The 12,677-nt window shown below is 39.8% G+C and overlaps 1 protein-coding gene across 3 annotated transcripts in view; it reads left to right on the top strand.

Moving 5' to 3' along the window:
• oxr1a (oxidation resistance 1a) overlaps positions 1 to 12,677 on the top strand; it is a 164,479-nt gene that overhangs the window by 79,368 nt on the left and 72,434 nt on the right. The window lies entirely within an intron of this gene.

The raw sequence follows: 12,677 nt of genomic DNA on the forward strand, positions 1-12,677 counted from the left end.
ACCATTTATCTCAATGATGTGCAAGTAATTGTGATGTTTTGTTTTTTCTATACACAATATGATGTTTAAGACTATTTAGGGAAATTCTAATGGACTGATCAGAGCTTTGATTTGCCTAAGCCAATTTGAGCTGATTCTCATTTCTTTTGAAGAACTTTAATCAACAACTATAAAAATAAATAAATAAATAAATAAAAATTTCAGCCTTCTTGTTACTGTAAATCACTGTTTCAAGTAGGAGCAGCAACATCCAATTGTATGTGTGAGAGAACGGTCTCTATAAAATGGAGATAGGATCACATTTTCCATTTGCTACATCAGGATCTGCAACCTGAATCTGGAGACACAAGTGGCTCTTTGGCTCAGAATATTAAATGATGAAATACATTGCTCTGTTTTTCTGTTTCATTCTTTTTTGAGTGCTCCCCATGAAAAAAAACAAAAAAAAAACAGACTACACTGGCCCTCTTAGTACATTTGGTCTAGAGCCAGCCTCCAAACCTAACTCCTTATTTGTATAAATATTTTGGCAATACAATTTTTTAAAAGGTTTTATTGGCTCTAGTGGCCTTTATTTGATAGTTAATTGACAGGAAAGTGGATAATGAGAAAGGGAAGACACGTGGCAAAGGTCACCAGGCCAGGAATTGAACCTGCGATAGCCGCATCAAGGACTAAGGCCTCCACACGTGGACCGTGCTTAACCCCTGCGCCACCACAGCACATTCCAGTAATACTATTTTTAATATCAGAATGTTGACATAAGTTTTATATTTGGGGCTGTCTGAGGACACATTTTGAATATTAAATCAGGAGTTATGGTCAGTTACTCAGTACTTGAGTAGATTCTTACCAAATACATTTTACACCCACTTTATTAAAGCTTAAGTAAATCTTCTCGAGTGTAAACATGTTGAAGGTATGCTACTCTGATTGGAGTACAATTTTGGTGGGCGTCCCTTATTTTGATTTCTAAAAGGTGGCAACCCGACTTTAGAGGTTAGCTCTGTTAGCATGTTTTACTAACTGTAACAGCAGTCTGTATGTATTCCCTGCTTCAAGTCTGAGATTTTAAAAAACCCGCCAACATTTCCAAACCCAGCGTGTTCACAGACTGTTAATTTTCACACAAACCCGACTGCAAATACGTCGACTGACTTCGGCTGGACCATGCTGGGCCATTAAGCGGTCAACAGTGACTGTTAGTGCAAACTGTCAGAGGTAAAAAGGTTTCTCTCACCAGCCAGGGCAGATTCCAGTGACATGCTCATATCTGGGAGCATCTCTGCCCAGCAACAACGGCACTCATAGATTACAGGAGAGCGACAAGCAGAGTGTTTGCTCCAGATGTTTTATGCATTCAGGTCGCAGGCATTTGTAGTAGCAGTCGTTCATTCTCTGACATTCTCACTGGACAGTAGATCAGTATCACATTAGCTTTTTGTATTTCTCTGACGTTTTGCCATTTGTAAAATGTCCTCGGAGACAGAGCAGTTCAGAGGATTTTCAGTGACGTTTGAATCTTTTGTCTTTGCAAAAGCAGGACTTCCAGTCCGCTTTACCTTCACTGATGCCAAGGGCAGCAAATGCAGATTTTTCTCCACCTTGTATTATTCTGTCATGCGTATGAGTCGACGCTGTGCAGATCTAAATCATTGCACTGAGTCACAGCTTGGCCCGAAGCAAAAACGCCACAGAGATTTGTAGCAACCAAGGCTACTGTTTGTTTGTTTTTTGTCTTCTTCCTTTTCCAATCTTTAGACAGCTATAAAAGCATAAAAGTTTCCTTCTGTTGTGCAAAAAAATAAATAGAAAGAAAGAAAGAAAGAAAAAAGCCACTGTGGGGGGAAATCAGCTGAATTTACTGCAGCTGTGCTGTAAAAAGATCTGTGCCTCGGATTTATTGGCCTGCCGGTGTAATTATGTTGACCGGGAGTCTCTTGGTGGCCCTCCTCTCGTTGGGCTCAATTTATAAATGCCAGTGAGCCAGTAATCCCACCATTTTCCCCACTTAGTTTGGAAAGTGCTGCAGCCATCCTGTGCCTGGGATTGATTACATATTGCTCAAATGAAGAGTAAGCAGTTTTCCTCTGTCGATTGCTTAGACCGGCCCCTGCTATTGATTTATTCCACAGCAGAGGGAAAATAAGATCTGCCACTTCGCATAACTGTTGATATTTGTTTCTCTTTAGCTCATGAATTTATGGACATAAAACAGCTCTGTTTTGAGTTCTTTTAATAAACTTATTGGGAAATAGAAAAAGCTCTCTTCAGGTGACGGAATCCAGTGTAAAGTATTATTTAAGAAGTAGAAAAACGACAAAGCAGGTATGAAATACCACTTCCAGAATTTATGAGAGCAGAATGCCATTGGTGGGAATAGTCTGGCGCTTTAAATGATCAATAACATTGATTCCCCAGTGATGCAGGACTCATAACATACATGTATATGTATGCATGTATATCACATGCAGGAAAAACACAAAATGTTTTAATGATCTTTAGTAAAACATTACTGCATAGTTTTGCTTGATTCTCATTTCCCTTTTAGTGCTCATCTGATATTTCTCCCATTGAGTTGGATTTCTCCAGTTGAATTTCAATCAGCAAACAAGGTTTTGAATGATGCCTATGCAGGGTTGCAGTTTGGCAATGGCAGCAGAGCAATCAGTCCATGTTGGCCGTGATTCAAAAATATTGAGCAATTAAAGTCAACGCAAGAAGAATGTTTTTGTTATTTTGCCGTCAATATGAATACTTTTGAGGATGTGGTGAGGAATTGTGTACATTTGTACAATTCTTCACAATATACCCACACAGACTGTCACTGCCACATAACCATACCATGGGGAGAAGACCCCAGGGCAAACCCAGAACCTTACCCAGACCATGTTATTCTACTAAGATTTATTTTAGATGTGTAACTTATTATCTAATCAAAAATACTAGTGATGCACCATATATCTGCATCAACAATGATATTGGCCGATGTTAGACGTTAGTCACTTTACTACTTATTGGTATCGGTACGGTCGCTTTTGAAGGGTCAGAAGTGGAAATGTAGATGATGGGTATAACATCAGTAAATATCGTTTGTCAACCTTAACACCATTATTAGTATTGGATATTGGCCCAAATTTTAATATCAGCGCATCCCTAAGATATATAAATCAAGACAAACTCACTTCTGTTTGTTACATTTTTGCGAGCAACCAACCAATTCCTACCCTGACGGAGACATAATTCTTTGAGTACTTTTTATTTAGATTTTTTGTGTGTTCCATTCACTGTCCTTGCAGCCTAATCAGTGATGATAGGTCAGCTGGATCCGGTCCAGAACGGTTGGAGTTGAGAACAATTCCACCTCGATTAAAGCTTATCCGCATTCACCTTGAACCTTGCTCTTCACCTCTTCCCATCCGTCCCTCTTTCACCCCTCAGCTTTTCGTACCACAACACCAATAATGTCATATTGTTTAGGCTTTCCAGGGCCACATTAGCTTTACTGCTGTTTATCCAGGAGAAAGGGTAGCTGGAGGAAAAGATTTAGATTTTCATCGCTCCGCTCCATCCTCTCCACATGGGTCATTGATTAGAATAATCACTGTATGGAAGAACTATGGAAGAGAGTCTGACAGTGAACCTGTGCACATGCTTTTCTTTCCCTGCAGAGGCGAAACGAGGTAATCTTAGAAGAACCGCTAGCCCCTAAAGGAAACCCTGCGAGGGAAAATGCTTCCCCTCGCTCAAAAATTCAATTAGTTCATGAGGGTTATTTAGGACAAGTGCATTGAATATGTTTATTGCAGATGTCTCATCTAGAATGCATTTATGCTTTCAATTTTGAGGCACTTTGTAGCAATTATTATAGAGCTTTTTGGAGCAACCCAAAACAGCATTGATTTAAAGAGACAACACATTAATCACACAAGGCAGTGTTTGCCGGGGTTATGGCCGCCTGCACTCGTTGCCATTTGTTTCCGATCCCTCACAATATCGGCGTCGGTCTGCTCAGACATTTTAAAGCAAAGGCTGTTGGGCATTTCTGTGTCATGTTGATTTGACTGAAGCATGACGTGATGTCATTTTTCCCCGGGTGTGACGCCCTGACATATTGTCCTCACAGGAGGGTAAATGCTAAGATACTCTCCCTGAGCTAACCTCCAAAATATATAAATATTGTTTTCTTTTCCAATGAATATTGATTTTAGGTTGTCCTGTTCCTCATTAAACAACTGTATTTGATATTTATTTTTCAGAACATTTTTGTCTGTGTTGTACAACAGGACAAAATGTGGGAAAACAGTTGGTATTACTGCCGGTGTACCTCAGGGTAATATAAAGACTGCTTTTTAGTCTTTATATTAATGGCTTTCTAGTAATGTTAATTCTCAGATTCATGTAAATGAAACTTTTGGATATTTACAAGCAACAACAAAACAATAGCATGCAGAAAACCTGTCAAGATCTCTACCTGGCATTTTAATGTCAGTCGAACCTTATCCATATTCTTTCTGACGTCTGTAGAGATCCAGATTTAGATGTTACAAGGCAGGAAAACACTATCGGTACTATAGGGTTTAACTAAATATAATTAATTATCTCAGGATTAAATTCTTAGATATTGTATTAGTGCAATAGTGTATTAGTATTTGCATGATTTGGCCCCTCCTCCAAATACCTTCGTTAATCAAACTCATCAGGAGAGGCTGTAGTTGGATTTCCATTGATTATATAATTGCGCAATTTGACATTTTGAAAATAATTTTGCTTGATGGAAACATGCCAGTTTCAATAAAAAGTTCTGACAGTATTAGGTGGTTTTTTTTGTTTTGTTTTCTTTTGCCATATTGAAATTGGTTTACTTAGCAAAACTTCAATGAAAGCACTGTTTTTCGTATCATGCGAGTCACGTGGTCCACAACCGGATGTTGCCACTGGCGCAAACCACGAAGAAGAGGAAGACGTTCTTTGAATCCATGAAAGAGAGGTTGGTCGCTAACCAAATAAAACAGCTGAAAATTGGAGGCATTGACTTATGATTTAGATTTAGATTACATTTCTATAGTATACAAGTCATGGCTATACAAAACCTTGTGTTTTTATATCCACAGATGCTACATGCAAGTTGAGTATGTTTCAATAATAGACTAATTATTATCAATGAGTCCCTCCCTATACAGTTACATCTTCACTGGTTCCTAATTGTCTCTAGCCACTGCTTACCCGAAAGGTTGGATCCATTTAACCACGGAGACATTCACGCCTCAAACGATGCGATATGTCTGCCGCTCGTTATTTAGCCAGCGACGTATCCATCCACCGCGTCTCCTGGGGGTGGGGGGTTAGGGATTCATTATCCAGCTTAGCGTACTTGTGGAAGGAGCGATGTCAGGTGATCGATGAAAAGTGTCTGAGTTGAGGACAGCTTTACGGCAGCTGTGGTGTGGGTTGGAGCCCCAAAACCCCCATTTTGCATCATTCTTGAATTTAAGGCGTCTGTCTGGCTCTTGATTTTCACTCCCTCTGCGTGTTGGGGTTTCTGGGTGCCGTCTAATTCCTGGGGCCGCCTTTTGAGGTTTTGCTGTAGCCAGGTGATTTATGGCAGGGTTTTTATTTAAGGTAATAATGAAATATATGACTATGTCTGAGTTTAAAGGAAGGTAATTAACTCCTGCAGAGGGGTTCAGCTCAGATAAGCTAGTGGACGGTGACATAACAGCGTGTTGGCTTTGTTTATTTGCCTGGCAGTGCCTGTGTTGTGGCTTCTTCTTTCTGTCTTCCCCGTCAGATTTATTGTGGACTTAACTTTCAGCTCTCAGCTTGGCTTTATTATTTTAATAAATTACAGTGCATTGAAGGGAGCAGCGGTGCATGTCTGATGCATGTCCCTTCTCCTTCCCTTCCTCCCTCCCGTGTTTGCCTCCTTTCCCCTTGTCTGCTTCTTGCGTCTATAATTAAGTGTCTGCTGGAAGCCGTCGTGCATCTCGTCATACGTGGCTCTCTCGCATGGGGCCAACATGAAGTGTATGCACAAAGGCAGAAAGACCGACTGAGTTCCTCCGGATAAGCTGGCGGTCATCCGTCGCTGAGGCCGTTCAGGCTCTCGCTGAGCCTTCAGATGGCGAGGCCGCCCACAGAGGATGGATGACCCTGAGCGGGGGCAGCGGACAAGGCGCTGAAAGATGGCCATCGCTCTGGCGCCACCGCTCATCGATCACCGCTCGCCACCCTGCAGAAATGTCCTGAGAGGGACAAGCCAGGCAATAACGTCAGGTTGAAATGTGGCAGCGACCGGTCGATGTCCGGCCAGACGATGACACACCACCACCACTTCTGCTGTTGCATTTCCTACCACTGATAAAAGCGTTTAGCTGAAATACCGAGGCTTATCTCCACACCCTCTGACTTTGGGTATGAACGGGAATGTGACTTTCAAACAGCAAGCCTTTTCAGCCCTTACTATGTATTTTGTTGTTTAAAATTATGTCATGGCAACAGAAGAAGGCATAGTTAGAAAGTAGAAAAGGTAAAGAGACTTGGATCTTTTTATTTTTTTATTTTCTACAAATAAATTCATGAAATCTTTTAAATTCTTTCAGCTCCCCCGAGTCAGTACTCTGTAGAACCACTACTTACTGCCATTTCACCAGCAACTCTTCTGGGAAATGTCTCCATCTTTTCACTTCAACAGGCTGACGTGTTTATTCCATTTCACTTTGTGAAATAGCTCACTCAGTTTTACATCCTTTTTTATACATTCCCAATTGGGTTTGACAGAGGTGCAAACTCGTCCACTAATGCGCTAATAGCACAGCTAGTGTTTAGCATTTATGAAAACTTTTAGCACACTTGGCTTTACCTAGCTTAATTTTTCTTTATAAATTCTAAAGCGCTGACTTAGTTGGCTTTTTTGTGAACTTTCAGTTGAATAAAGTTTGATGTCTGTGTTGAAGTTTTGCTTATTGACTGCTAAGAATTTCTCAAGTAGTTTGATGTTTATATTACCTTGTAATGGGTGAAGACTTTTCATGCAATAGTTCCATTTCCTCTCCTCACGTTCTCCACCCATGATGCGGTACATTACATTCAGGACCCAGAATGCATCACTGTCGAACAGTAAGCAGTTCAAAATAAGTTTTTTTGTCCTGCAGGCTTTCTAAGTGAAGCCATACCATGGTCAGTTAGGCAAAATCAAGCTTGATGTACTATGTTGTAACATGTTATATCATTGACAACATGGTTGAAGTTAGCCCTTTAGCATTAGTTTCTGCTAAATAACTATGCTGATATAGCAATATACCGATGTAGCAGAACTAATGTTTATGATTAGTACTTTAGGGTTAGTATAACTAACCCTTTAAGGAGGCTGCAACTAGAGTTTGGGTTGATCTTTGACTAGGCCACGTCTGAAATTAGTTTGATTTAAACTATTTAACTTCAGTATTGTCTCGTCAGCTCCAGACTTTTCCAGCCTCTAACAGGTTTTATTTCAAGATGTGCATCCATATTGTCAACTCTGACAAGCTTTCCTTTTCCCTAAAGAAAAGTACTGTCACAGAATGATTCTGCCACCACCATGTTTTGCAGTTGTTTTTTTACAGCTCCTCTGAAGTTAGTTTTTACTTGCTAAACATGTACTGTGACATGTAAGCCAGAAATATGCATCTATGAACAATATTCTAAACCTTTCTTTAGTGTTAAGAAAATGAAGGCGGTTGGGTTTATGTCATTTATCATCCTTTCTCTCTTTTTATCCGTTTGTCCTTTCTATACTGTTCCCATTTTATCGTGTTGTACCTAAGCAGATCGGGATTAAACCAGGGTCTGTAGACCTGGTTGAACCAGTTCTGTCCCTTCTGTCATAACAAATGGGTTACCAGGAAGCACCTGTGGGTTTGACTTACTTTACTCCATCTGCTCCTTCATCTCCCAGTCATACAGAGATGCTAAGCAGTTAAATCTGAATGCATAATGTGAAATGAACTCTGAACCTGTCTTGTTTGGTTTCATTATTGTGTTTCCATTATATGGTGGGATGTAGACCAAACTCAATATGCTGGCTTTTCTCAAAAAAAAATGAGAAAACAGATTTTCTTTTGTTGAATGGTGGATGATTAAATGGGGTAAAACATACAGCCTGTTGTTAAAATTACATGCTTTCTAGAGAAAATATTATGAAAGATTTGATCATTTCCCCCTCTGGTTCAGACAATAATCCCATAGAAGCAGAAATCATTTTAAAAAAAGGTAACTTGGTCCGGAAAAACATAGACTCTTGAGTGGTCTCTCCTGTTCAAAGGCTATTGTTCTAAAGTCTTGCGTTTCAGGTGGATGCAACTTTGTGGCAATGTTCTCTAGACAAAATGGGCTTTGCAGCTCTCCCAAACAAGAAGCACTACTTTATTCACACCATATAGCTTTGTACTAAATGAGGCCTGTAGAGTCTTCTCTGTGGGGAGAGCGGTTACATAGTCTGACCTTTCCACTCTGTGGAAAACGTCCAACTGCTTTCACCTGTGAATAAATTACTCAGTATGGACGGAAAGTCTTCAAGTTGTTTGAAAATGGCCCTTGTAAACTTTCCCAGATTCTAACAGTTGCTTCTCAGAAGTAATTTCCCATCTAAAATCTCAAAACAAGTTAATTTCTAATAGCATTTTTATTTTACTTTAAGAATTGCCCAATGTTAAGGTTGTACTTGTGACTTGCAAAATACATTCCTACTTCAAATGCTCCTTTGCTCGTCCTTGTCTGCATGCTTTCATTTCATTAAGCCCAGAATAATGGATGATTTCGTGATCAGCCGTGATGTTGGGGTTATGACTCGCAGACCAAATGGGCTCACTGCTGCTCACAAAAGTGCTAAAACGGAAGGTGGTGCAAGTTCAATAATTTGTTTTTCTAGTGAAACAACGACTGGATGAAGCAAGTCAGTCAGATATCCTCACAGAATAACGAACCCTCTTTCTCCAGATGATGTGGTGAGTCAGCTTGGCATTGTTGAGGTCTTCAGACATCGCAGCGCTGTTTATTCACGTCGCCCCACTCATGAATATTTGGATGCCGCTGCCAGTGAGGAAAAACATGCTCATCTGTTGTAGCGCTTGACAGGCTTTGGAGAGGTGAAATCTGAGAGAGGGTGGGATTTTTCTGACAAGGGCTGTTTAACACCTGTGATTGCTGCCATTGTGCGGATGCCTCCGCCTGATTCCTCCTGGCGGCAGACTCTCTTTATTGGTCGTCATCTCGTACGAGCCGCGGCATAATGGAGCAGAACAGCAGTGAAATTCCGAACAATGTATGTTGGGTGTTTACGCTCCGGCTCCACAGACGGCTTCAAGAGATGCCATCCGACATTCATCATGACGGCGATGACTATCCGAAGCCGTCGAGGCGTTCCTCCATAAAGCCCCCCAAACAGAACACACACTGAAAGGCTTGCTTGTGTTTGCCAGCAGGTACATTTGCGCTGCATGACTGAACTCTGCTGCGTTTATGTGCCGTTTATTTCAGCTGTAAACGGCAGATTGGGATTGTGCGAGAACTTGTCCCTGCATTTGTTTGCATGTTAATGTAGCCATTCAAGTGCCATGCTTATGTAACCGTCTCTGTTAACTTGGATTAGCTTTCATTCCCTAGCCTCTCCCTCTGACAGATGATAAAGTCTGGTGTAGCGCTCTTCTAAGGCACGTGACAAACTCATGCGGCCCTCTAGACTCCAGATGCCAAATTACATTGATCTTTTTTTCTTTCTTTTTTTTTGCAATTCTGTGATTGTGAAAAATCATGCAAAGTCAACATATCCCTGCATTTTTAACATATAATTGTGAGTTTGTTGTTTACAAAAATAGTAAAAACCGTTGACTTTAAGTCACTGGCTCCCAATCTGCAGGTGGCAGTATTTCTTACTTTTACAACACTTTTTACTCTTCTTTACTGAACCCCAATATGGCAAGTAACAAAACGTCACATTTAGCATCATACATACATAAGTATTGCAAAATTACTTGCAAATATGTCTAAGTTAGCTCCACAAAATCTGTGACTTAATTGCAAAAATAAATCATATAAACAATTATGAAATTATTTAGGGACTGATAACTATAAGATGTAATAGTAAGAAGTACTTATTGAATACAGAGACAGCCATTTATTAATGTTTTAACAGTTTTTTAATGAATTTTAACAATATATTTTGTCGCAACCGGCTCTTGAGAGCTTTCATGATCTGTATATGGCCCACACTGAAAATAAGTTTGACACCCCTGTTCTAAGGCTTACATATCGTACGTAATTAGTTTTGGCCCATGAGATAATTCCACATCTATTGCTGGAAGAGAAATTTGACTCTTTTTTTTCCTTTCATCAGATAAATGGCACAAATGTTTTACATTTAACTTCATATGTGCTTATAGTGTTAAACTTTTCTTGTTTCCATATGAAAAGGTTTTACTGTCAGATCTGAAAAGAAGGAATAACTTTCTAAATCGTTTACATTTTCTCAATGAAAATTCCAACTTTGCTAATTCTAGATTATTTTTAAACTGTCACCCGAACATGATCTTTTTTGTGATGTCCAAATTACAATACAACTGTGTAACTTTTTTCTTTTGTCATTTCATCTCTTTTATTTTCACTAAACCAATTTCACATGGCATTCACATATACAACTACACTCCGCTAGCTTCATTCAAAAAATAAATTGTGTAGATTTTGCACCAGAATTGGTCACAAGGCAAATTGCAAAGGGCATTTATAAAATTGAATCTATAATGGCTTGGCTTGAATCAGTTCCTGGAATCAAGGTATTTTAAAAAAAAAAAAGTCCAGAATAGAGCTAATCGTTTTGCAAACACAAACAATCAAAAGCAAAAACATTTTTACTTCCCGATTCGCAGCTAAGTGAGTCAGAAACAAATTGTCAGAGGTGTTTTTCTTTGGGGGGTTTTCTACGTTAGCGAGATGAAGGTCGCTTCAAACCCCAAATTAAATCAACATTAGAAGTTAAGTGCAATAATTCTCTGCTTAACACTGCATCTGAAACTGATCTGGATAGAAAATTAATAAGAAAGGTGATGATATAAATTATAAATGCAGTGTAAACGCTGGCAAAAAATAATGCATCTCTAAAAGATGTAAAATAAATAAATAAATCAATAAAATCACACTGCAAGGACCAACCTGCCTCTCGCAAACAATTTATGGAGATTCAGAAAGACATAACACCACAGTGAGTGCCGGTTAGCTGCTTTGCTCCAGAGTCTCTTTTAATTACCTCTTAAAAACAAGGAAATCACACATCAAACACGCCGGCTTAAAGTAGAACAAAGTCACTCGTGTAATTTCCATGCAGTGATGCTCATGTAGTTGGACAAGCACAGAGGGAATTCTTTCATTTTTCCTCTTTGGTCACAGCACAGCTTAATTAGAGGGTGAAGGTGTTCTTACAGGAAGTAGTTCCAGACTGTTATTGTTAGGATGTGCGCTGTGTGTTCCTCAGCCAAAGTGACGAGCAGGACTCCAGGCCCTGTGAGGAACTAGAGGATGACTTGATGACAGCTTCGGGCCGTGCAGCAGTGCGGTAGATCACCGGGTCTGTTGGCGTCGCATTGAGCCCATGAGGGACCCATCAGCTTGACGCGATGCCAGGCGGTCAGGAGGGAAGAGTTGGTTTGATCAGATCCTCCTGGAAACCTATCATTAGCCTCTTCAGTCTGGGTCCAAGCTGTTGGTGTTAGCTTTCAGTTAAGGGTTACCCTACTGATGTTTAAAGTTATTGCAGAAAAATCACTCACGCCCCCTTGAACTATTTTTTTGTTTTGTTTTTGTTTGATCACGTCATAATCTTAAATTTCATGGTGTTGCTGTTTTTTTTGCAATTTGCCAACATGAAGTAGAGCGTCATTTTGACGTGGAAGTAAATTGATACGTGTTTTTAATACGGGTGGACATTTTATTGTTCATCATTTATCATTTATATGATAAATTTTTTATCATGATGAGAATAAATGTTTAAGATGTTTATTTTTAGATGCTTTATATATTCAGCTAAAGTTTTTAATAACTGACTGTAGAATAGAAGAATAGAATAGAAAGCGTTCTATTCGACTCTTATGTTCAAAATTAAGGTTGACCTATTCATGTTTATTGAATGAAAGGAACATTTTTAAATTAACAAATTCTAAGTGAAAATGGCCTCCGTCTTTAGAAGCAGAAACGAAGCAGGCAAAGGTCAGATCAGGGCGTACAGTACCCTGGATGGTCAGCAGATGGCGCAAATTTCTTGTATGTATACAGCCGTCATACAAGTTTAGAGCTGGTATCTGTGGTTGCAGCTTCATCTGGGCAACCACAAAAGCAACAAATGACTTGCTGGTATTATTCCTGGAAGAAAATCAAAAACTGCTCCCACATTCCCACATTTTTTAAGTTACTGACTGCATGAATAGTGCTGGATCCGATTTCCTCGTGTTCCTTGAAACATTTTAGAGGTTTCTTTTGCAGCGCTGGCAGGATGAATAATGTACTTGACGGTTCCAAGTTCATTTCCTGAGCCTTCCTTCTGCCCAATTATCACAACTTTCTTCTGTCCATCACCGTTTCGCTGTCCAGTCTCTCTTCACTTCCCTCCTGCTGCACCGGCAGCAGACATCTCTCTAGTCTAGGACTTAACC

The sequence above is a fragment of the Poecilia mexicana genome, unplaced genomic scaffold (genome assembly GCF_051168715.1).
Source record: "Poecilia mexicana isolate PSO_F unplaced genomic scaffold, ASM5116871v1 scaffold_16, whole genome shotgun sequence".
NCBI lineage: Eukaryota > Metazoa > Chordata > Actinopteri > Cyprinodontiformes > Poeciliidae > Poecilia > Poecilia mexicana.